We start from the raw sequence: 24,487 nt of genomic DNA, 5'->3' as shown, positions 1-24,487 counted from the left end.
AAGCAATCTTCATGTCTTTAAACTCTTATTCCAGAACTGTGTTTCTAATTGACTATTAAAAATGATCTAAATGTAAGAGTTTGAGTGAAGAAACATGCTGACTCTGTCATTGCAGTAAAATGTGGTGGTATATTTATATTTGCAAATGACAACATAGAAATTATTAAACTTGTGCCCATTTGCAGGGTTTTTCTGACTTGGTCCAGATCAAGTCATGCATTGATGATTCATAGGGACAGCACAGTTGTATTTGAAATGAAAATTTCTAAATAACTTCCAAATAGTATGCAGGTAACCTAAAATCAAATAGTTTCTACTTTATCATATTTTCTTATTTTGCTCAAAGTTATTAGAATTCAGCACCGTATATAGTTTTAGCTTAGGACGTCATCAATGTGTATGTGTGTGTGTGTCTGTGCGTGTATGTCTGTGTGTCTAGGTCTAGTCTTGCTTTGTTTTACTTCACATTAAATTATGAATATTTTCAAGTTAGAATATATGCTCCTGAAGCAAAATCTCAATTGCCACAGCATTTTATCTTGTGGATGTTCTACATAATTAACTAGACTCATCTTATCAAGTATGTAGGCATTTCCTCAATTTTCAGTATTTAAACAAAATGTTATTCATATCTTTGATCTGGATTACTGAATGATTATATTTTTAAAGACTTATAGAAATATATAACTGGTTAAAAGTTACAAAGGTATCAAAAATTTAAATTTATAAGAAGTAGAAGATTCTAAAGACAATATAATTGAGTATTTACATAATCTTGGAGGAAGACTTTTAAAACATTGTTTCAGAATATAAGAGAAACTATGGTAAGTCCCCTGTATACAAACCTTCAAGTTGCAAACTTTCAAAGATATGAATGTGTGTTTGCATGTCCAGTCACTTAAATTTGTTCACATGTCTGGTGTACATTGTCACATTATGCAGCTTCTACAAGTGGTTGTGTTTTATGTAGTTTACTGATTGTATAGAGTACAGTATTTCACTATCTTAAGTTCAAGCCCAAATGTCCAGAAGCAAGCATAAAAGCAGTGGTGATACAGCTGGCACTGCTCAGAAGTGCCAAGCAATAATGATGGAAGCAGAAGTAAATTTTAAACAGAAGTAATTGAGAAAGTGGATCAAGGTGAAAAGATGGTGGACATTGCTTGTTCTTACAACATGAGTCATCCAACCATTGGCATGGTTCTAAACAACAAGGATGAGACCACAGAACATGTGAAGTCAGCTGTGCCCAGAACGTCGACAGTAGTATCAAAGATATGTCTAGTCAAAGCTACGGTTTTTCCAGTAGTCATGTACGGATGAGCACGTTGGACCATAAAGAAGACTGAGCACCAAATAACTGATGCTTTTGAACTGTGGTGTTGGAGAAGATTCTTGAGAGTCCCTTGGACTGCAAGGAAATCAAACCAGTAACACTAAAGGAAATCAATCCTGAATATTCATTGGAAGGACTGATGCTGAAGCTGAAGCTCCAATACTTTGGCCATCTGATGCGAAGAGCTGACTCATTAGAAAGACCCTGATGCCAGGAAAGATTTAAGGCAGGAGGAGAAGGGGACTATAGAGGATGAGATGGTTAGATGGCATCACTGACTCAATGGACATGACTTTGAGCAAGCTCCGGGAGAAGGTGAAGGACTGGGAGGCCTGATGTGCTACAGTCCATGGGGTCGCAAAGAGTTGGACACAACTGAGCAACTGAACAGCAACAACAACATCAAAGAAGCATGGAAAAGTGATGGAGGAGAAGGAGAAAATTATCAGTGTGTGGATGCAAGATTAACATCAGTGTTGAGTCATGATCAGCTTAATGCTAATTCAAGAGAAAGCTAATGCCTTTATGAAGACTTGAAAAGGAAACACAGCAAAGAATCAGTTCAGTCTCTCAGTCGTGTCCAACTCTCTGTGACCCCATGGACTGCAGCACGACAGGCTTCCCTGTTCATCACCAACTCACAGAGCCTACTCAAACTTAGGTCCATACAGTCGGTGATGCCATTCAACCATCTCATCCTCTGTCATCACCTTCTCCTGCCTTCAGTCTTTCCCAGCATCAGGGTCTTTTCCAGTGAGTCAGTTCTTCCAATCAGGTGGCCAAAGTATTGGAGTTTCATCTGCAGCATCAGTCCTTCCAATGAATATTCAGGACTGATTTCTTTTAGGTTGGACTGATTGGATCTCCTTGCAGTCCAAGGGACTCTTGAGAGTTCAAAAGCATCAATTCTTTGGTGCTCAGCTTTCTTTATAGTCCAACTCCCACATCCATACATGATTACTGGAAAAACCATAGCTTTGACTAGACAGAGCTTTGTTGGCAAAGTAATGTCAATGCTTCCTAATTTGTGGTCTAGGTTGGTCATAGCTTTTCTTCCAAGGAGCAAGTGTCTTTGAACTTCATGGCTGCAGTCACCATCTGCAGTGATTTTGGAGCCCCCCCCAATAAAGCCTGTCACTGTTTCCATTGTTTCCCCATCTATTTGCCATGAAGTGATGGAACCAGATGCCATGATCTTAATTTTCTGAATGTTGAGCTTTAAGCCACAACTTTTTCACTCTCCTCTTTCACTTTCATCAAGAGGCTTTTTAGTTCTTCTTCACTTTCTGCCATAAAGGTGGTGTCATCTGCATATCTGAGGTTATTGAAATTTCTCTCAGCAATCTTGATTCCAGCTTGTGCTTCATCCATCCCAGCATTTCTCATGATGTACTCTGCAAGAGTTAAATAAGCAGGGTGACAATATATAGCCTTGACATACTCCTTTCCCAATTTGGAACCAGTCTGTTGTTCCATGTCTAGTTCTAACTGTTGCTTCTTGACCTGCATACAGATGTGTCAGCAGGCAGGTCAGGTGGTCTGGTCTCTAAGAATTCCCATCTCTGTAAGAATTTTTCCAGTCTGTTGTGATCCACACAGTCAATGGCTTTGGCATAGTCAATAAAACAGAAGTAGATGTTTTTCTGGAACACTCTTGCTTTTTTGATGATCCAGTGGATGTTGGCAATTTGATCTCTGGTTCCTCTGTCTTTTCTAAATCCAGCTTGAACATCTGGAAATTCATGGTTCAGGTACTGTTGAAGCCTGGCTTGGAGAATTTTGAACATTACTTTTCTGTGTGTGAGATGAGTGCAATTGTGCGGTAGTTTGAACATTCTTTGGCATTGCCTTTCTTTAAGATTGGAATGAAAATTGACCTTTTCCAGTCGTATGGCCACTGCTAAGTTTTCCAAATTAGCTGGCATATTGAGTGCAGCACTTTCACAGCATCATCTTTTAGGATTTGAAATAGCTCAATTGGAATTTCATCACGTCCACTAGCTTTGTTTGTAGTGATGCTTCCGAAGGCCCACTTGACTTCATGTTCTAGGATGTCTGGCTCTAGGTGAATGATTACACCATTATAGTTATCTGGGTCATGAAGATCATTTTTGTATAGTTCTTCTGTGTATTCTTGCCACCTCTTCTTAATTTCTTCTGCTTCTGTTAGGTCCATACCATTTTTGTCCTTTATTGAGCCCATCTTTCATGAAATGTTCCCTTGGTATCTCTAATTTTCTTGAAGAGATCTCTGGACTTTCCCATTCCATTGTTTTCCTCTATTTCTTTGCACTGATCCCTGAGGAAGGCTTTCTTACCTCTCCTTGCTATTCTTTGGAACTCTGCATCCAAATGGGTATATCGCTTCTTTTCTCAGCTATTTGTAAGGTCTCCTCGAAAACCATTTTGCCTTTTGCATTTCTTTTTCTTGATTTGCCTCCTGTACAATGCCTTCTGTATAATGTCATGAACCTCTGCCCATAGTTCTTTAGGCACTCTGTCTATCAGATCTAATCCCTTGAATCTATTTGTCACTTCCACTTTATAATCATAAGGGAATTTGATGGATTGTATCCGCTTACGATTATAGAGTGGAAGTGAGAAATAGATTTAAGGGACTAGATCTGATAGATAGAGTGCCTGATGAACTATGGACAGAGGTTTATGACATTGTGCAGGAGACAGGGATCAAGACTATCCCCATGGAAAATAAATGCAAAAAAGCAAAATGGCTGTCTAAGGAGGCCTAACAAATAGCTGTGAAAAGAAGAAAAGTGAAAAGCAAAGGAGAAAAGGAATATAAGCATCTTAATGCAGAGTTACAAAGAATAGCAAGGAGAGAAAAGAAAGCCTTCCTCAGCGATCAATGCAAAGAAATAGAGGAAAACAACAGAATGGGAAAGACGAGATCTCTTCAAGAAAATTAAAGATACCAAGGGAACATTTCATGCAAAGATGGGCTCGACAAAGGACAGAAATGGTATGGACCTAACAGAAGTGGAAGATATTAAAAATAGGTGGCAAGAATACACAGAAGAACTGTACAAAAAAGATCTTCATGACCTAGATAATCATGATGGTGTGATCACTGACCTAGAGCCAGACATCCTGGAATGTGAAGTCAAGTGGGCCTTAGAAAGCATCACTACAAACAAAGCTAGTGCAAGTGATGGAATTCCAGTTGAGCTATTTCAAATCCTGAAGGATGATGCTGTGAAAGTGCTGCACTCAATATGCTGGCTAATTTGGAAAACTCAGCAGTGGCCACAGGACTGGAAAAGGTCAGTTTTCATTCCAATCCCAAAGAAAGGCAATGCCAGAGAATGCTCAAACTACCACACAATTTCACTCATCTCACATGCTAGTAAAGTAATGCTCAAAATTCTCCAAGCCAGGCTTCAGCAATATGTGAACCGTGAACTTCCAGATGTTCAAGCTGGTTTTAGAAAAGGCAGAGGAACCAGAGATCAAATTGCTAACATCTTCTGGATCATGAAAAAAGCAAGAGAGTTCCAGAAAAACATCTATTTCTGCTTTATTGACTATGCCAAAGCCTTTGACTGTGTGGATCACCACAAACTGTGGAAAATTCTGAAAGAGATGGGAATACCAGACCACCTGACTGGCCTCTTGAGGAACCTATATGCAGGTCAGAAAGCAACAGTTAGAACTGGACATGGAATGACAAACTGGTTCCAAATAGGAAAGGGAGTGCGTCAAGGCTGTATATTGTCACCTTCCTTATTTAACTTATATGCAGAGTACATCATGAAAAACGCTGGGCTGGAAGAAGCACAAGCTGGAATCAAGACTGTCAGGAGAAATATCAATAACCTCAGATATGCAGATGACACCACCCTTATGGCAGAAAGTGAAGAGGAACTAAAGAGCCTCTTGATGAAAGTGAAAGAGGAGAGTGAAAAAGTTGGCTTAAAGCTCAACATTCAGAAAACGAAGATCATGGCATCTGGTCCCATCACTTCAGGGGAAATGGTTGGGGAAACAGTGGAAACAGTATCAGACTTTATTTTTTGGGGCTTCAAGATCACTGCAGATGGTGACTGCAGCCATGAAATTAAAAGACGCTTACTCCTTGGAAGGAAAGTTATGACCAACCTAGATAGCATATTCAAAAGCAGAGACATTACTTTGCCAACAAAGGTCCATCTAGTCAAGGCTATAGTTTTTCCAGTATTCATGTATGGATGTGAAGAAAGCTGAGCGACAAAGAATTGATGCTTTTGAACTGTGGTGTTGGACAAGACTCTTGAGAGTCCCTTGGACTGCAAGGAGATCCAGCCAGTCTATCCTAAAGGAGATCAGTCCTGAGTGTTCATTGGAAGGACTGATGCTGAAGCTGAAACTCCAGTACTTTGGCCACCTCATGGGAAGAGTTGACTCATTGGAAAAGACCCTGATGCTGGGAGGGATTGGGGACAGGAGGAAAAGGGGACGACAGAGGATGAGATGGCTGGATGGCATCACCGACTCGATGGACGTGAGTTTGGGTAAACTCCGGGAGTTGGTGATGGACAGGGAGGCCTGGCGTGCTGTGATCCATGGGGTCTCAAAGAGTCGGACATGACTGAGCAACTGAACTGAACGGAATGGTCTAGTGGTTTTCCCTACTTTTTCAATTTAAGTCTGAATTTAGCAATAAGGAGTTCGTGATGTGAGCCCCAGTCAGCTCCCAGTTTGTTTTTGCTGACTGTATAGAACTTCTTCATCTTTGGCTGCAAAGAATATAATCAATCTGATTTCGGTATTGGCCATCTGGTGATGTCCATGTATAAAATCTTCCCTTGTGTTTTTGGAAGAATGTGTTTGCTATGGCCAGTGCGTTCTCTTGGAAAAACTCTATCAGCCTTTGCCCTGCTTCATTCTGTACTCGAAGGACAAATTTGTCTGTTACTCCAGGTGTTTCTTGACTTCATACTTTGCATTCCAGTCCTCTATAATGAAAAGGAAATCCTTTTTGGTTGTTAATTCCAGAAGATCTTGTAGGTCTTCATCAGTTCAGTTCAGTTCAGTTCAGTCACTCAGTCCTGTCTGACTCTTTGCGACCCCATGGATCGCAGCACGCCAGGCCTCCTGTCCATCACCAACTCCCGGAGTTCACTCAAACTCACATCCATTGAGTCGGTGATGTCATCCAGCCATCTCATCCTCTGTCGTCCCCTTCTCCTCCTGCCCCCAATCCCTCCCAGCATCAGAGTCTTTTCCAATGAGTCAACTCTTCGCATGAGGTGGCCAAAGTACTGGAGTTTCAACTTTAGCATCATTCCTTCCAAAGAAATCCCAGGGCTGATCTCCTTCAGAATGGACTGATTGGATCTCCTTGCAGTCCAAGGGACTCTCAAGAGTCTTCTCCAACACCACAGTTCAAAAGCATCAATTCTTTGGTGCTCAGCTTTCTTCACAGTCCAACTCTCACATCCATACGTGACCACTGGAAAAACCATAGCCTTGACTAGACGGACCTTTGTTGACAAAGTAATGTCTCTGCTTTTGAATATGCTATCTAGGTTGATCATAACTTTCCTTCCAAGGAGTAAGCGTCTTTTAATTTCATGGCTGCAGTCACCGTGTGCAGTGATTTTGGAGCCCCCAAAAATAAAGTCTGACGTTGTTTCCACTGTTTCCCCATCTATTTCCCCTGAAGTGATGGGACCAGATGCCATGATCTTAGTTTTCTAAATGTTGAGTTTTAAGACAACTTTTTCACTCTCCTCTTTCAACCTTCATCAAGAGGCGTTTTTAGTTCCTCTTCACTTTCTGCCATAAGGGTGGTGTCATCTGCATATCTGAGGTTATTGATATTTCTCCCTGCAATCTTGATTCCAGCTTGTGCTTCTTCCAGCCCAGCGTTTCTCATGGTGTACTCTGCATATAAGTTAAATAAGGAAGGTGACAATATACAGCCTTGACGTACTCCTTCAATTTCAGCTTCTTCAGCATTACTGGTTGGGGGCATTGACTTGGATTATTGTGATATTGAATGGTTTGCCTTGGAAATGAACAGAGATCATTCTATTGTTTTTGAGATTGCATCCAAGTACTGCATTTCAGACTCTTTTGTTGACTATGATGGTTATTCCATTTCTTCTAAGGGATTCCTTAGATATATAGATATAATGGTCATCTGAGTTAAATTCACCCATTCCAGTCCATTGTAGTTTGCTGATTCCTAAAATGTCAATGTTCACTCCTGCCATCTCCTGTTTGACCACTCCAATTTGCCTTGATTCATGGACTTAATATTCCAGGTTCCAATGCGGTATTGTTCTTTACTGCATCAGACTTTATTTCCATCACCAGTCACATCCACAACTGGCTATTGTTTTTGCTCTGGTTCTTTCTCTTCATTCTTCCTGGAGTTATTTCTCCACCGAGCTCCAGTAGCATATTTGGCATGTATCAAGCTAAGGAGTTTCATCTCAGTGTCCTATCTTTTTTGCCTTTTCGTACTGTTCATGGGGTTCTCAAGGCAAGAATACCAAAGTGGTTTGCCATTCCCTTCTCCAGTGGACCGTGTTTTGTCAGAACTCTCCACCATGATCCATCCATCTGGGTGGCCCTACATGGCATGGCTCATAGTTTCACTGAGTTAGACAAGGCTGTGGTCTGTGTGATCAGAAAGATTAGTTTCTGATGTGGAAATCACTTTATAGAAAGTGATTGTGGTTTTTAGTCTGTCTGCCTCTGATGGAGAAGGATAAGAGGCTTATGGAACCTTCCTGATGGGAGAGACTGACTGTGGGGGAAACTGGGTCTTGTTCTGATGGGCAGGGCCATGCTCAGTAAATCTTATATCCAGTTTTATATTGATGTGCAGGGCTGTGTTCTCTCCCTGTTGTTTGACCTGAGGCCAAACTATGGTGGAGGTATGGTGACCTCCTTCAAAAGATCCCATGCAGGCGCTGTTGCACTCAGTGCCCCCAACCCTGCAGCAGGCCACCACCAACCCACACTGCTGCCCGAGACTCCTGGACACTCAATGGGCAAGTCTGGGTCAGTCTCTTGTTTGGTCACTACTTCTTTTTCCTGGGTCCTGGTGCACACAAGCTTTTGTTTGTGCTCTCCAAGAGTGTGTTTCCCCCAGTCCTCTGTAAATTCTGGCAGCTCTATGGTGGGCTTAAGGCTGACCTCTTCCAAGAGGGCTTATGCCATACCCAGGTCTACTGCACCCAGAGCTCCTGCCTCTGCAGCAGTCCATGCTGACCCATACCTCTGCAGGAGACACTCAAATACAGTTCTGGCTCAGTCTCTGTGGGGTCTCTGGGTCCTGGTACACACAAGGTTTGTTTGAGCCCTCAGAGTATCTCTGGTGGGTATGGGGTTTGATTCCAAATGTGATTTTGCCCCTCCTACCACCTTGCTAGGGCTTTTCCTTTGCCCCTGGATGTGGGGTATTTTTTTTGGTGGGATCCAACATTCTTGTGTCGATGGTTGTTTAGCAGTAAGTTGTAATTTTGGAGTTCTAGCAGGAGAAGATGGGCGCACATCCTCATCTTGAATCCTCATCAAAGAACTAGAGGGGGTGTCTTTTAATAGCAGCTATGGCTCGTTTAATCAGTTCAAGGCTAGAGCCAACCTTCACAATGTAAAAGTAAGTGATGAGGCAGTGAGTGCAGATACCGTAGCTGCTGGGTAATTTACTGAAGTGCTTCAAGAAACTGATGAAAGTGTATATTTACCCAAGCAGGTTTTTAATGTGCATGAGACAGGACTGTACTGGAAGAGGATGCCAGATCAAAGGTAGATCAGTGACGAGGAAAAGTTGATGCCAGGCTATAAAGCAGCAAAGATAGGCTAAATCTGTTGTTTGGTGTCAATGTTTCCAGTGATATGAAGTTTAAGCCTCTTAGTTTATCATTCTGAGAACCCAAGAGCCCTTCAAAACACAGCCACGGGCTCTCTTGTGTTGTGTGGAAGAGTAACCCCATCGCCTTTATTACACAGGCCATTTCCCAGGACTAGTTTTTCCACCACTTTATCCTGGAGGTAGGGAAATATTACTTGGAGAAGGACGTCCCATTCAACATTCTTTTGCTGCTTGACAGTGCTCCAGGCCATGGAAGCATGGGAGCATGGATGAAAGTCATGGACGATGTCAAAGTAGTGCATCTGCCATTGAATACTATGTTGCTCATCCAAATTTTGCTTCCCTGGTGGCTCAGCTGGTAAAGAATTTGCCTGCAATGCGGGAGACCTTGGTTTGATCCCTGGGTTGGGAAGATCCCCCAAAGGAGGGCATGGCAACCCACTCCAGTATTCTTGCCTGGAGAATCCCCATGGACAGAGGAGCCTGGTGGGCTGCAGTCCATGGGGTTGTAAAGAGTCAGAAATGACTGAGCAACTAAGCACAGCATCCAACCTATGGGCCAGGGAGTTAAAGCAACTATCAAGAGAGATTATTTACATCACCCGTTTTGTCAGGCAGTAAAGGTGAGTGATGAATCTGGAACAACCTTGTGACAATTTACAAGGCCATAAAAAACATCAGCTTCTCTTGGCATGAGGTTATAGCCATCAACCTGAATGGGGCTTGGAGGAATCTTGGCCCTCAGTTTGTTCATGACTTTTGTGGATTTAAGAAGGTTAGTGAGGAATTCAAGGAGGTCTTCAGTGACCTGGTTACCCTCAGTGAGAAGCTGGAGCTATATCTGCAAGAGGATGACTTCACTGAACTCCCTGCTGTGCAACAGGAAGAACTGACTAATGAAGACCTGATGGAATTGAAGGCCCAAGAAAGGACAGAAACAAGAGGAAGAAGTGACTGAAGAACTGAAGAGATTCATGACACAGGAAATGGCAAGGGGATTCTCTTTATTTGAGGAGGCACTGTTAATTTTTGAGGCATGGGACCCAAATGTAGAACAGTGCACGAAGGTTGTGCAGCCATTAAGAATGCAATCCTGTTCTACTGTGTAATCTATGACAGGAAGGAAAAAAACTATTACCCTTATATCAGTCACTGGATTGTTTTTTTTTTTAAGACGGATGGTAGAATAGACTCCAGTGAGGAACCAGAACCTGTGCCATCAACGTCAGGAGTGAGTGAAACTGCAGCTTGCTCTCTGTCTCTTATTGTTAATGATCCTTCAGCTCTCTCATCTCCCACCTCCTCTCCCTCCTCCAGTCAGTAACTCTTCTCGCCTGTTCACTCCGTGCCAGCTCCTGTATGCCAACCATTGTACTGTGCTACTGTACATTTCAAGGCACTGTACTATAAGATTGAAAATGTTTTCTTTATTTTTTGTGGGTTTTTATTATATATTATTTGCATTAAAAGTATTATAAACATATTACAGTACAGTACTGTACAACCTACTGTGTTAGTTGGGTACCTTGGCTAACTTTGTTGGACTTACTAACATGCTCTCAGAATGGAACTCATTGGTATGTAGGAGACTTACTGTACAATAAAATGATTGTTAGCTTTGTCTGCATAAGAAATAGAAACGTATTTGCTATAAAAGGAAAATGTCATAAAAAGGCTAAAAGAAAATGAGTGCAGAAACAGAGAAACATAAAACTATTAGCAGCCCACATACAGATTAAAAGTAACAAGTGATAATTTACATGTTTATTAGGAAAAAAATAAACGCAGTAGTTGATAGATGAGAATCTAGGGAATTTGCAATGGTCAAGAAAACTATGAAAAGTTTTCCACTTCTTTATGGAAGATAATAAAATTGAAAATTAAAATAGCATAAATACATTTTTTCTATCTTGTCAGGTTAAGTCAATGAAGAATTATAAGACCATTGTGAGCAATAGGTACAATGAAAAACTCATACCACTGGAATTTTAACTAGCATAACATTTAGTATTTACTAGGCTCCCCAAATATTTGTTGATTGAATAAAAATGCATGAAAGTAAACTTCTTGGACTGAATATTAAAAAATGGTTTGTGAGTACATAGGCAGCATTGTTCACAGGAAAATAACTTGGGTTTTATTTCATTTTAACTCCATTCTGTTCTTTCACAGGCAGCCAGGCTGGTGGATGAAGTGAACACAACAGCCACTGTATCTTCTTGCCTTCAACAAGGTGCATGACATGACCTCTTCAATGTGCTTATCACCATCAAGTAAGAGAAATACAGTCTTAGGTAAATCTGAAAGTGAGTCCTGTGGATGTTAAGTTTAATTTCCAGTTGTTGGACCTCATTCTATACCTATTGAATCAGAATCTCTAGAAACGAGTCCAGGAATTTTGCAAGCTACCCAAGTGACTCTTAACTATACTAAGATCTGAGTACCTTTGGGCTAGATGCCAGAAACATGCTGGGAACTAATTAATGCGTATGGAGATGTTCATATTTTCTGCTATTTGTGTTCCCCAAGATATCCTGATGAGCATTTTCATCAGTGACTAGGATTGTTCCTTACAGATTTTCAGATATCAGAGTTAGCTAAGTTTATGAATACATTGAATGATTACATCAAATGCAAAGGATTGAGACAACTAGAGTGAAGGAAAATATGATGGAAATAAAAGTAAGGTAACATACTTTATTCCAAATAATACTGCACAAGAGACAGAATGATGATAGTTTTGTCTTAGCAGCACTGATTATGAATGACTCATATGGCTTCAGCCACTAGTTGTTGAGCAGTATCTGTCAACATTATAAATTAGCTGCCCCATAAGGCTAATGTGATTCTAGGATGCATTAATGTAAATGAAATAGCCAGATTAACCAATTAAATAAACCTTTATTTTGTGTCAAGCACTCCACATCAAATATATTCAGGTTAGGTTCCAAACTCTAAAGAGGCTTTTCATAAATTAATCTATATTCAGAGAAAATCAACAAGGCTAAAAAAATGACTTGAAATTATGCATATAAGGATATATTGATAGAAGACGGATGTTAGCTTGAAACAGAATAAACTAGCATTGGAAGAGATGCATAATTTTTATTTATTTTGTTTTTTTGTTTGATTTGTTGTTTTGGTATTTAAAAGTAACATATTCACATTATTTTAAAAATTAAAAATTGAACAATACCTCACTGAATATGCTTCTAAACACTGTAGCATTTCAACACATACAACCTAATATCCAGGGGAACTAATTCAACCACCCCAATCAACTTAAGTTTTATATTTTCCAGATTTTCTTCCTTTGGAGTCAATCATTTCCCAAATGAAATTTACAATCATTTTGTCAAGTAAAAAAAAGTCCTATGAAGATTTTGATCAGACCTGCACAAAATTTATGGATTCATTTAGGGAGTTTTCCTGTCCCAAATAAGACAGCTGTTGTTTTATGTCTTTGTACAGAGTTCGTCAAGTTTTAAAATTGAGCTATAATTCAAATACCACTAAATTCACCCCTTTAAAAGTGTATAATTTAGTGGATTTTAATATATTCAGAGAGCATATAAACATCACCACAGTCTACTTCCAGAACATTTTTATCTTCCTGAAAGAAACTCTGTATCCATTAACAGTAAAAATCCCAGCCCCAAAGCCTGCATCTCATCTGGGTCCTCTGTCAGCTTCTTGACTTAGATTCCTACCAAGCACTGTGGGTTCCTTCTGTTTTTCATTCCTTAAGACTTCTCTCTCCCTCCCTCCCTCTTTCTCTCTCTTTCTCTGTGGCATTTATCTTCATTCGGAATGGGAGAAAATGAGTTGGAGTTTGTTCATTTTCCCATCTTGGCCTAGAAATCTCAACCTCTCTTTTGCAGAATATGTCCTTTTATTTGTAACATGTAATTTTATATATGGTTGCATGATTATTTGATTAAGGTCTGTGTCCCCCATTAGACTCAAAGCTTTGTTGGGGCAGACACTGTGTCTACTTTTGCTTTCTATGTGTTCCCACCACAAAGCACAATTCTGGTATTTTTAGTTGATTAAATGAATATATTTATTTTATTATTACATATGTAACAATGTCTTTTAGCATCCCACACCATTGCCATTCCTAGTCCATTCCTCTTACTTCAAGAATCCAGAATTTTCCCTCCCCTAACACTCATGCTATTTGGATACCACCATTCTCATCTTTTGCTTGTCAGTTTCAGATTTTACTCCATGTTCAGTTCAGTTCAGTCGCTCAGTAATGTCTGACTGTATGTGACCCCATGGACTGCAGCACGCCAGGCTTCCCTGTCTATCACCAACTCCCAGACCTTGCTCAAACTGATGTCCAACAAGTTGGTAATGCCATCCAACCATCTCATCCTCTGTCATCCCCTTCTCCTCCCACCTTCAATATTTCCAAGCATCAGGGTCTTTTCTAATGAGTCACTTCTTTGCATCAGGTGGCCAAAGTTTTGGAGCTTCAGCTTCAGTTTCAGTCCTTCCAATGAATATTCAGGATTGACTTCCTTTAGGATTGACTGGTTGGGTCTCTTGCAGTCCAAGGGACTCTCAAGAACCTTCTTCAGCACAGTTCAAAAGCATCAATTCTTTTGCGCTTAGTTTTCTTTATGGTCCAATTCTCACATTCATGCATGACTACTGCAAAAACCATAGCTTGGACTATATGGACATTTGTTGGCAAAGTAATCTCTCTGCTTTTTAATATGCTGTCTAGGTTGGTGGTGACTGCAGCCATGAAATTAAAAGATGCTTACTCCTTGGAAGGAAAGTTATGACCAACCTAGACAGCATATTGAAAAGCAGAGACATTACTTTGCTAACAAAGGTCCATCTAGTCACGGCTATGGTTTTTCCAGTGGTCATGTATGGATGTGAGCATCGGACTGCGAGGAAAGCTGAGTGCCAAAGAATTGATAATTTTGAACTATGGTGTTGGAGAAGACTCTTGAGAGTCCCTTGGACTGCGAGGAGATCCAACCAGTCCATTCTGAAGGAGATCAGCCCTGGGTGTTCTTTGGAAGGAATGGATGCTAAAGCTGAAACTCCAGTACTTTGGCCACCTCATGCGAAGAGTTGACTCATTGGAAAAGACTCTGATGCTGGGAGGGATTGGGGGCAGGAGGAGAAGGGGATGACAGAGAATGAGATGGCTGGATGGCATCACTGACTCAATGGATGTGAGTTTGAGTGAACTCCGGGAGTTGGTGATGGACAGGGAGGCCTGGCGTGCTGCAGTTCATGGGGTCACAAAGAGTTGGACACGACTGAGTGACTGAACTGAACTGAACTGAACTAAACTATGTAGGTCATAACTTTTCTTCCAAGGAGCAAGCGTCTTTTAATTTCACAGTAGCAGTTACCATCTTCAGTGATTTTTTTTTAGCTGCCCCCACCCCCAAATAAAGTCTCTCACTGTTTCCATCTATTTGCCATGAAGTGATGAGACTGGATGCCATGATCTTAGTTTTCTGAATGTTGAGTTTTAAGCCAACTTTCTCACTCTCTTTCACTTTCATCTAGAGGCTATTTAGTTCTTCTTCGCTTTCTGCTATAAAGGTGGTGTCATTTGCATATCTGAAGTTGTTGATATTTCTCCTGGCAATTCTTGATTCCAGCTTGTGCTTCATCCAGCCCTGCATATTGCATCATATACTCTGCATATAAGTTAAATAAGCAGGGTGACAATATACAGCCTTGATGTACTCCTTTCCCAGTTTGGAACCAATTTGTTGTTCCAGTTCAGTTCTAACTGTTGCTTCCTGACCTGCATACAGATTTCCTAGGAGGCAGATAAGGTGGTCTGGTACTCCCATCTCTTTAAGAATTTTCCAGTTTGTTGTGATCCACACAGTCAAAGGCTTTGGTGGAGTCAATAAAGCAGAAGTAGATGTTTTTCTGGAACTCTCTTGCTTTTTTGATGATCCAGTGGATGTTGGCAATTTGATCTCTGGTTCCTCTGCCTTTTCTAAATCCAGCTTGGACATCTGGAAGTTCTCGGTTCATTACTGTTGAAGCCTAGCTTGGGGAATTTTGAGCATTACTTTGCTAGCTTGTGAGATGAATGCAATTGTGTGATAGTTTGAGCATTCTTTGGCACTGCCTTTGTTTGGGATTGGAATGAAAACTGACTTTTTCCAGTCGTTTTGCCATTGCTGAGTTTTTCAAATTAGCTGGCATATTGAGTGCAGCACTTTCACAGCATCATCTTTTAGGATCTGAAATAGCTCAGCTGGAGTTCCATCACCTCCACTAGCTTTGTTCATAGTGATGCTTCCTAAGGCCCATTTGACTTCACATTACAGGATGTCTGGCTCTAGGTGAGTGATCACACCATTATGGTTATCTGGGGTCATTAAAATCTTTTTTTCATATAGTTCTTCTTTGTATTCTTGCCACCTCTTTTTAATATCTTCTGCTTCTGTTAAGTCCATACCATTTCTGTCCTTTATTGTGCCCATCTTTGCATGAAATGTTCTCTTGATATCTCTAATTTTCTTGAAGAGATCTTTAGTCTTTCAGTTCTATTTTTTCCCCTCTATTTCTTTGCATCAGTCAGTTAGGAAGACTTTCTTATCTCTCCTTGCTATTCTCTGGAACTCTACATTCAGATGGCTATATCTTTCCTCTTCTCCTTTGTCTTTCACTTCTCTTCTTTTCTCAGCTATTTGTAAGGCCTCTTCAGACAGCCATTTTGCCTTTTGCATTTCTTTTTCTTGGGGATGGTTTTGATCACTGCCTCCTGTACAATGTCACAAACCTCCATCCATAGTTCTTCAGGCACTCTGTCTATCAGATCTAATCCCTTGAATCTATTTGTCACTTCCACTGTATAATTGTAAGGGATTTGATTTAGGTCATACCTGAATGATCCAGTGGTTTTCCCTACTTTCTACAGTTTAAGTCCGAATTAAGGAGTTCATGATCTGAGCCACAGTCAGCACCAGGTCTTGTTTTTACTGACTGTGTAGAGCTTTTCCATCTTTGGCTGCAAAGAATATAATCAATCTGATTTTGGTGTTGACCATCTGGTGATGTCCATGTGCAGAGTTGTCACTTGTGTTGTTGGAAGAGGATGTTTGCTATGACCAGTGCATTCTCTTGGCAAAACTCTGTTAGCCTTTGGCCTGCTTCATTTTTTAGTCCAAGGCCAAACTTGCCTGTTACTCCAGGTATCTCTTGACTTCCTGCTTTTGCATTCAAGTCCCCTATGATGAAAAGGACATCATTTTTTGGTAAATTGGAAGTGGTAGAACAGGGGATGGCAAGAGTGAACATCAACATATTAGGAATCAGTGAACTAAAATGGACTGGAATGGGCAAATTTAATTCAGATGATCATTACATCTACTACTGTGGGCTTAGCAGTAGTTCTACTTAGAAGAAATGGAGTAGCCCTCATAGTCAACAAATGAGTCTGAAATACGGTACTTGGGTGCAATCTCAAAGATGACAGAATGATCTCTGTTCATTTCCAAGGCAAACCATTCAATGTCACAGTAATCCAAGTCTATGCCCCAACCACTAATGCCAAAGAAGTTGAAGTTGAATGGTTCTATGAAGACCTACAAGACCTTTAAGAACTAACACCAAAAAAAAAAAAAAAAAGATGTCCTTTTCATCATAGAGGACTGGAATTCACTCCTTATTAGTCACTTACAGTTGTAAAAATATACTGTCATCTGAAACTACCCCTGAATCATTTAGGATGCCTTTGGCTGCTATGAACAGAAAGCCCAGTTAAAATTTACTTTAGAAGATAAGGTCGTTTATAACTCACATAATAAAATTCAAGACCTAAGGCAGCTTCAGGCATATTCATCAGGGTTGATTTCGTTATTCCACAATCCCTCTGGTCTTTGTCCTCCTGTCTGTATTAGCTTTGACCTTAATCTGGTAGCAGGGGACCAAGACATATAGCATCCAAAGGAGGAAGGGCACTGAGTTTTCTTATGTGCCTCTTCTGTAGTGATGGAAAACATTCCCAGAAGCTCCCCAGCAGACGTTCCCTCATTCCACAAGACTAGATTACAGGCTTCATCTTAAATCAATCTTTGATAGAGAGACTGGGATTACCATGTTTCATTTAGTCTAATCACTGGGATGGATTGGAAGTTGATGGTGTCAATCATTTTGACCTCCATAACTCTACATTTAAAATCTAATAGAATTCCCATTTTGATTATATTTCCTATTCTTTAATTTTTCTCACCTCTTGACCTTCCCTCAATCTCTTCCTTTGTCTTTATTAAATCCCCTTGTCTGTCAATACAGCTCAGTTTTTCTAAAGTATCAGCCCTCAACTGGCAGAACTATCTCCTCTTCCTAGTCTAATACCCATCCCCACATGGGACTCTTCAGTAACCTGAGTTCCTTTATAGGACCATACTTTAGCCACTACAACAAGGTCTATCCTCAGTTAATCCTAGATGACTTCAACAGTTAACTTTTTGCCGGAAAAAAGTGGCATAGTTCTACAAGCTTGTGTTACTGTAAATCTGTACCTGTTAAACTGAGCATGGCTGTTATTGCCATGCAGATAAAGTGGGTTCTACAGAGAGTATGTCATATCCTGCTTCTACAATTCACTAGGCTGTGTGACCTCAGGCAAGTTATTTAACCTCTTAGATTTCCAATTACTTAATCTCTAAAATGAAAACAAAAGTGCTTATATCAAGAGATTGTCTTGCTTAAAAAGCAATATATGTAAAACAGTTTGTCCACTGGCTGACACATAGTGCTCAATTAATGCTAGCTTTTCTTTTAATTAAGAATACACAGAAGAACTATATAATATAGAGAAAAGCACTAGAATGGCAAAGACTAGAGATGTCTTCAAGAAAATTGGAGATATCAAGGGAACATTTCATGCAAGGATGGGCACAATAAAGGACAAAAATATTAAGAACCTAACAGAAGCAGATGAGATTAAGAAGAGGTGGAAAGAATACACAGAAGAACTATACTAAAAGGATCTTAATGACCCAGATAACCACAATGGTGTGGTTATCACCCAGAGCCAGACATTCTGGAGTGTGAAGTCAAGTGAGCCTTAGGAAACATTACTAGGAACAGAACTAGTGGAAGTGATGGAATTCCAGCTGAGCTATTTCAAATCCTAAAAGATGATACTGTGAAAGTAGTGAACTTGATACGTCAGCAAATTTGGAAAACTCAGCAGTGGCCGCAGGACTGGAAAAGGTCAGTTTTCTTTCCAATCCCAAAGAAAGGCAATGCCAAAGAATGTTCAAATTATTGTACAGTTGCACTCATCTCACATGCTAGCAAGGTAATGCTCAAAATCCTTCAAGCTAGGCTTCAATAGTACATGAACTGAGAACTTCCAGATGTCCAAGCTGGATTTAGAAAAGGCAGAGGAACCAGAGATCAAATTGCCAATATCCGTTGGATCATAGAAAAAGCCAGAGAATTCTAGAAAAACATCTACTTCTATTTCATTGACTACACTGAAGCCTTTGATTGTGTGGATCACAACAAACTGTGGAAAATTCTTAAAGAGATGGGAATGCCAGACCTCCTTATCTGTTTCTGAAAAACCTGTATGCAGGTGAAAAACCAGCAGTTAGAACGTTACATGGAACAACTGACTGGTTCACAATTGGTAAAGGCATACGACAAAGCTGTATATTGTCACCCCACTTAATTACCTTATATGCAGAGTAGCTCATGTGAAATACCAGGCTAGATGAATCACAAGTTGGAATCAATATTGCTGGAAGAAATATCAACAACCCCCAATATGCAGATGATAGCACTCTAATGGCAGAAAGCAAAGAGAAACTCAAGAGCCTCTTGATGTAGTTGAAAGAGGAGAGTGAAAAATCTGGCTTAAAACTCAACATTCAAAAAACTAAGATCATGGTCTAGTCCCATCACTTCATGCAAATAGAGGAGGAGGGGGGGGAGTTGAAACAGTGACAGATTTCACTTTTTTTGGCTCCAAAATCACTGTGGATGGTGACCACAACCATGAAATTAAAAGACACTTGCTCCTTGGATGGAAAGCTGTGACAAACTTAGTGTATTAAAAAGTAGAGACATCACTTTGCCAACAGAGGTCCATCTAGTCAAAGCTATGATTTTTCCAGTAGTCATGTTTGGATAATGTGAGAAGTGAACCATGTAAAGAAGGTTGAGCACTAAAGAATTGATGCTTTCGAATTGTGGTGCTGGAGAAGACTACTGAGAGTCCCTTGGACTGCACGGAGATCAAACCAGTCAATCCTAAAGGAAATCAACCCTGAGATATTCATTGGAAGGACTGATGCTGAAGCTGAAGCTTGAATACTTTGGCCATCTGATGCTAAGACCAGACTCAGTGGAAAAGACCCTGATGCTGGGAATGATTGAGGGCAGAAGATGAAGGGGGGTTGCAGAGGATGAAATGGTTAGATAGCATCATTGACTCAATGGACATGAATTTGAGCAAACTGCAGGAGATTGTGGAGGACAGAGAGGAGCCTGGAGTGCTGCAGTCCATGATGTTACAAAGAGTCAGACATGACTTACTGATAGAAAAACAACTTGCTTTAGTGGCAAATCCTAAAGCTTATTCCTCTTCTTGTATCTTCTACCTTGAACCGACTTTTCTTCCCCATGGGCCTCTACTCTTTTTTCTTTTCTTTTCTTTGGCCAAATGGCATGTGGGATCTTAGTTCCCCAGCCAGGAATTGAACCTATGCCTACTGCAGTGGAAACATGGAGTCTTAACCACTGAACCATCAGGGAAGTCCCCGGCTTCTACTCTTAATGACTGTCTTGATTTCATGAAGAACAGAGGCCAACATTTGTGGAACCTCTGGTTTCCTTTCATCTTCAGATATATGAACAACTGTATTCATTTTTTTGCTCCCTAAATGGCTAGCACAGGCCTGGCAGATGAAAATATCTGGCATTTGTTCCACTGAATTTAAAATGTCCTCATTTTTTATGTTCATTCCATGAAATTAGGGCAAGATAAGGGGGTAGGAATCACAATCGCAATTGTTTGAAAATTAGGCTCAATATTTGCTTGTGATGGTTGGTGAAAAATAAATCCTCTGGTATTTAAAATCTGCCTGAAGGAGACTTGAGAATCAGGAGATGTCTACACGAAAGGACTAATTTAGCTCTGATAATTAGTAACATAAGCAAAAAACACATGAATAAGCTGGCTTTATTTGTAAATAATTGTTTATGGCCCAAATAATTTCCCTTCTGTGACAGAGACTTCCTTGCTCAGTATTGCAACATCTCTCAAATATAAACAGTAAAACCAAATGGCTACAGACAATGATCAATGTGTTTTTTGATAGCAATACAGAGGGAGAACAAACATTCCCCAACTAACTAAACACAGCCAACCAAGCAAAGTCATCTGAACCTCTTGTGTCAGGATAGAAATGTGATAAATATGTTTTTTCAGTGTATACCCATATTGAACTTCTGTGACTAATTCTGACACTAAATGAAATTTCTTTTCCTGAAGTAAGCATGAATTTAGGAGAGAACTTTAGAATGATGTTATTGGCTTGAGGATATTTATTCTAGTATATGTGTTATAAGCTCTTAGTCTAAAAATCTGAGATGTGGAATTTTAGCCAAGGAAGTTTGTAGATTCAAACTCAACAACTTTTTCCCCTCAAGACTCTTCATTTTATTTGTATTCAATGCTGAGTATATAGGCTTTCATTAGCCACTGATATTCATGGGATTTGGAGAAGGAAGATGCCATGGATAATTTCTGAAATGTGAGGACATTGGCAGAATGAAGTAAAACTAGTTTTGAGTCAAACATTCTACCACTTAGGAGTTGGGATAATTAAGAGATTTTCTACCTTTCACACATATTTCGTGAGCAATTGCAATGATCCATTCCTGGAACTGCCAATATAGACTTAATTGGGCTTTCTGTTTTTGTAGTAGAAAGCTGTAACTCACTTGGCCCTGTTTCTTTTCTTGAGTTCTTCTTTATTCAAAGAAACATATGTAATCTTTCTTTTCCTTTTCATTAACTTCTTATGTTTCCCAAAAAGAACCACTTGAAATTGAGAAGGTAACATTGATACAAATTCTGACATCACCTATCATTGTATTGAGTTTTGTTAACTCTGTGTGTTTATAATGATGCTCTATTAAACTCTTATTAAACTTAAGGAAAATAGATGGATTTGTTTGAATGATTCTAGGGACTCCTGTGGAGAAGGCAATGGCAACCCACTCCAGTACTCTTGCTTGGAAAATCCCATGGACGGAGGAGCCTGGTAGGCTGCAGTCCATGGGGTCACTAAGAGTTGGACACAACTGAGCGACTTCACTTTCACTTTTCACTTTCATGCATTGGAGAAGGAAAGGGCAACCCACTCCAGTGTTCTTGCCTGGAGAATCCCAGGGACGGTGGAGCCTGATGGGCTGCCGTCTATGGGGTCGCACAGAGTCGGACACTACTGAAGCGACTTAGCAGCAGCAGCAGCAGCAATAGGGACTCTTGTGGGATTCAAGAGCGGTATGATGCCATGTTTCAGGAGAAATTGAGAAAAAACTGTGCTATACATTCTCTTTCTCCATTTCCCCCCATAATCTCTGCACATTTGCTTTATTTTTATTTTTTAAATTTTTTATTTTGTATTCAAGCATAGTTAGTTAACAGTGTTGTGTTTCAGCAAAATGTGCAGCAGAGTGATTCAGTTATATATACATGTATCTATTCTTTTTCAAATTCTCTTCTCTTTTAGGTTATTACAGAATATTGAGCAGCATTCCTTATGCTATACAGTGGGTCCTTGTTGGTCATCTATTTATTTTATTTTATGTTGTAAACTTTTTATTTTGTATTAGAGTATAGCCAGTTAACAATATTGTGATAGTTTCAGGTAAACAGTGAAGGGACTCAGCCATACATATACATGTATCCATTCTCCTCCAAAATCCCCTTCCATCCAGGCTGCCACATAACATGAGCAGAGCTTCATGTGCTATTCAGTATGTCCGTGTTGGTTATCCATTTTAAATATAGCAGTGAGTCCATGTTAGTTCTAAACGCCCAGTGTATCGCTCCCCCAACCTTAGTTCTCTAAGTCTGAGTCTGTTTTTGTAAATAAGTTTTCTTGTGTCATTTTTTACAGTCCCTATATAAATGATACCATATGGTATTTGTCTTTCTCTGCGTGACTTATTTCAGGCAGTATGATAATCTCCAGGCCCATCCATATTACTTCAAATGGTGAAAGAAGTATGTCACAGAGTATGTGCCCAAGAAATTCACTAGTATTGCATTGCTAGAAGCAGTGAGAGACCTGTTGAAAAGAGGCATTTATTTGATTTAATTTTGGTTCCTGATCGTTTCATCTTTGTCCAGTGTCTTCACAGTCTTAAAAATTTTTTTTATTGAAGTATAGTTGATTTACAATGTTGTGTTTAATTTCTAGTGTACAGCAAAGTGGCTATATTCTTTTTCTTGTTTTTTTCCATTATTTCATAGTCTTTTATGTAAGAAGCAGACAAGCTCAATGGGGAACTGCTAGCCAGATGTCATTGTAATCCAGAAGTATTTTACAGAATTTTTAAAAAACCTAGGGCAAGTTTTAGTTTTTCTTCAATTGTCCAAGATACAGTCATGACTCCTGTAACTGTGTGATACTGACCAACAAACAACATTGGTGCCCCATGGCTTGTAGTTGTTGCATTAAGAGATTCCAGGTTCAAATTAGAAGCTCAAGGCATTGAATTCCAGCTGGATGAGACTCATACCCTATTTGCAATGTTGAACAATCAGCCGTAAACAAAGAGAACTGGGGGGGGGAAAATCTGCTTTTTGTATAATTTCCCTAATTCTTGTGCTCCCTTGGGTATAGTGGCCTGATTAGGTGTTAGGTTTCTTGATCCTCTCAAATCAACTTGTTGCCATGGGATTTTGTATTTAAAGTCCCTAGGTTGTACAAGTTGCTAGGTTAACGGTTTTCAAGACAGTCTTTCCAGGGCCTGAGTGCTGAGTATCTCATGGAATAGTCCTGTTCGGAGCTTCGAAATGTTCTTCATCAGATGGATGCTGTGTCCACTGACCAGGAGGCCTGTTCTGCAGGGATTCAGCTGCAACATTTGCTACTGATCATCAGGGGCTTAGAGAAGACAAACCCTTTTTCTAGCGAAATCAAGCTAACAACTAAAAATTAACCCTCTCTGGCCTATCTCATCTCTGTGTGCACTTTAGCAAACAAGTTGTGCTGAGGGGCATGGAGAGCATAATCTGGGATGGAAGAGATCCATGTCTTATCACCCCTTCCTACAAAGCTTTAATATTTGAAAATACTGTGAAGTTTCAAAGAGTCTGATATAACCAGAAGGTGATAAGGAATCCCTTGCAAACCCTGCTGGGGTACTTCCTTTGGAAATGAATTGTGGCTCAAAGACACTAGGCTGCGGAATGTACTCTGTCCTTCCCAAAGCCCCTGGATCCAAATCCTTCCCCTAAATAGCCACATGTGAGGACTCCTTTCTTTACTTCTGTTTCCTCATCTCTAAAAACAAATGCATACTCAGTTGCTCAGTCATGTCCAACTCTTTGTGACCCCATGGACTGTAGACCACCAGGCTCCTCTGTCCATGGAATTTTCCAGGCAAGAATACTGGAGTGGATTACCATTTCCTACTCTTCCCAGCCCAGGGATGGAACCCAGGGATTCTGTGTCTTCTGCTTTGGCAGGCGGGTTTTGTTTTGTTTTGTTTTTTACCACTGTGGCATCTGCCTACAGGTCTAAAACTAAATGGCTGATCTTAATTGATGTAAGGATGCATGTAAAGGGCCAAAGCACATATAGGGCTTAGCTTAACGGGTGCTCAATAAATGTAATTGGAACTCCCTCCTCAATTCAACCTCATAACAAACATCTGGGAGGAGAATGCTCTTAGCTAATTAGGGGAGCAATTAGGAAATTGCTTCCTATGGATTAGACTTTCCTGTGTTTGTTTTATGGCAGTGGATGTGGCTGCTTTTTATATATGTCTCTAATGATTCAACAGTTAATCATTGGGCAATCTGAAGAAGTTTGTAAGTATGTGGGTATGGTGACCTCTAAGGGGAGCTGGGGAGGAGCACCCAAAAGTGAGCAGCTTTCTGATAGTCACGTCAAGACAGACACAGAAGAAACTCTCTCAAATAAATGTGGAAGGTGATCACTGCCAGATATGGTACCACTTCCAACTCTGCTTAATAGATTTGCATTCAGGTAATATCTATACGACCCTTACTTTCTGACAGGGGCAGAGATAAAACACAGTTTTTGCAAATAGGATGGTTACAATGGGGAATG

General features: G+C 40.2%; 1 protein-coding gene across 1 annotated transcript in view; it reads left to right on the top strand.

The window, feature by feature from the left end:
* Positions 1–24,487, top strand: part of LOC112583974 — a 127,680-nt gene that overhangs the window by 94,823 nt on the left and 8,370 nt on the right. The window contains exon 3 of the transcript XR_006550157.2: positions 11,334–11,455. The gene's annotated coding sequence lies outside the window, so the exon portion shown is untranslated. The remainder of the gene's footprint in view (positions 1–11,333; positions 11,456–24,487) is intronic.

Source organism: Bubalus bubalis, chromosome 3 (assembly GCF_019923935.1).
Source record: "Bubalus bubalis isolate 160015118507 breed Murrah chromosome 3, NDDB_SH_1, whole genome shotgun sequence".
Taxonomy (NCBI): domain Eukaryota; kingdom Metazoa; phylum Chordata; class Mammalia; order Artiodactyla; family Bovidae; genus Bubalus; species Bubalus bubalis.
This window is presented reverse-complemented; position numbering and strand designations above follow the sequence as displayed.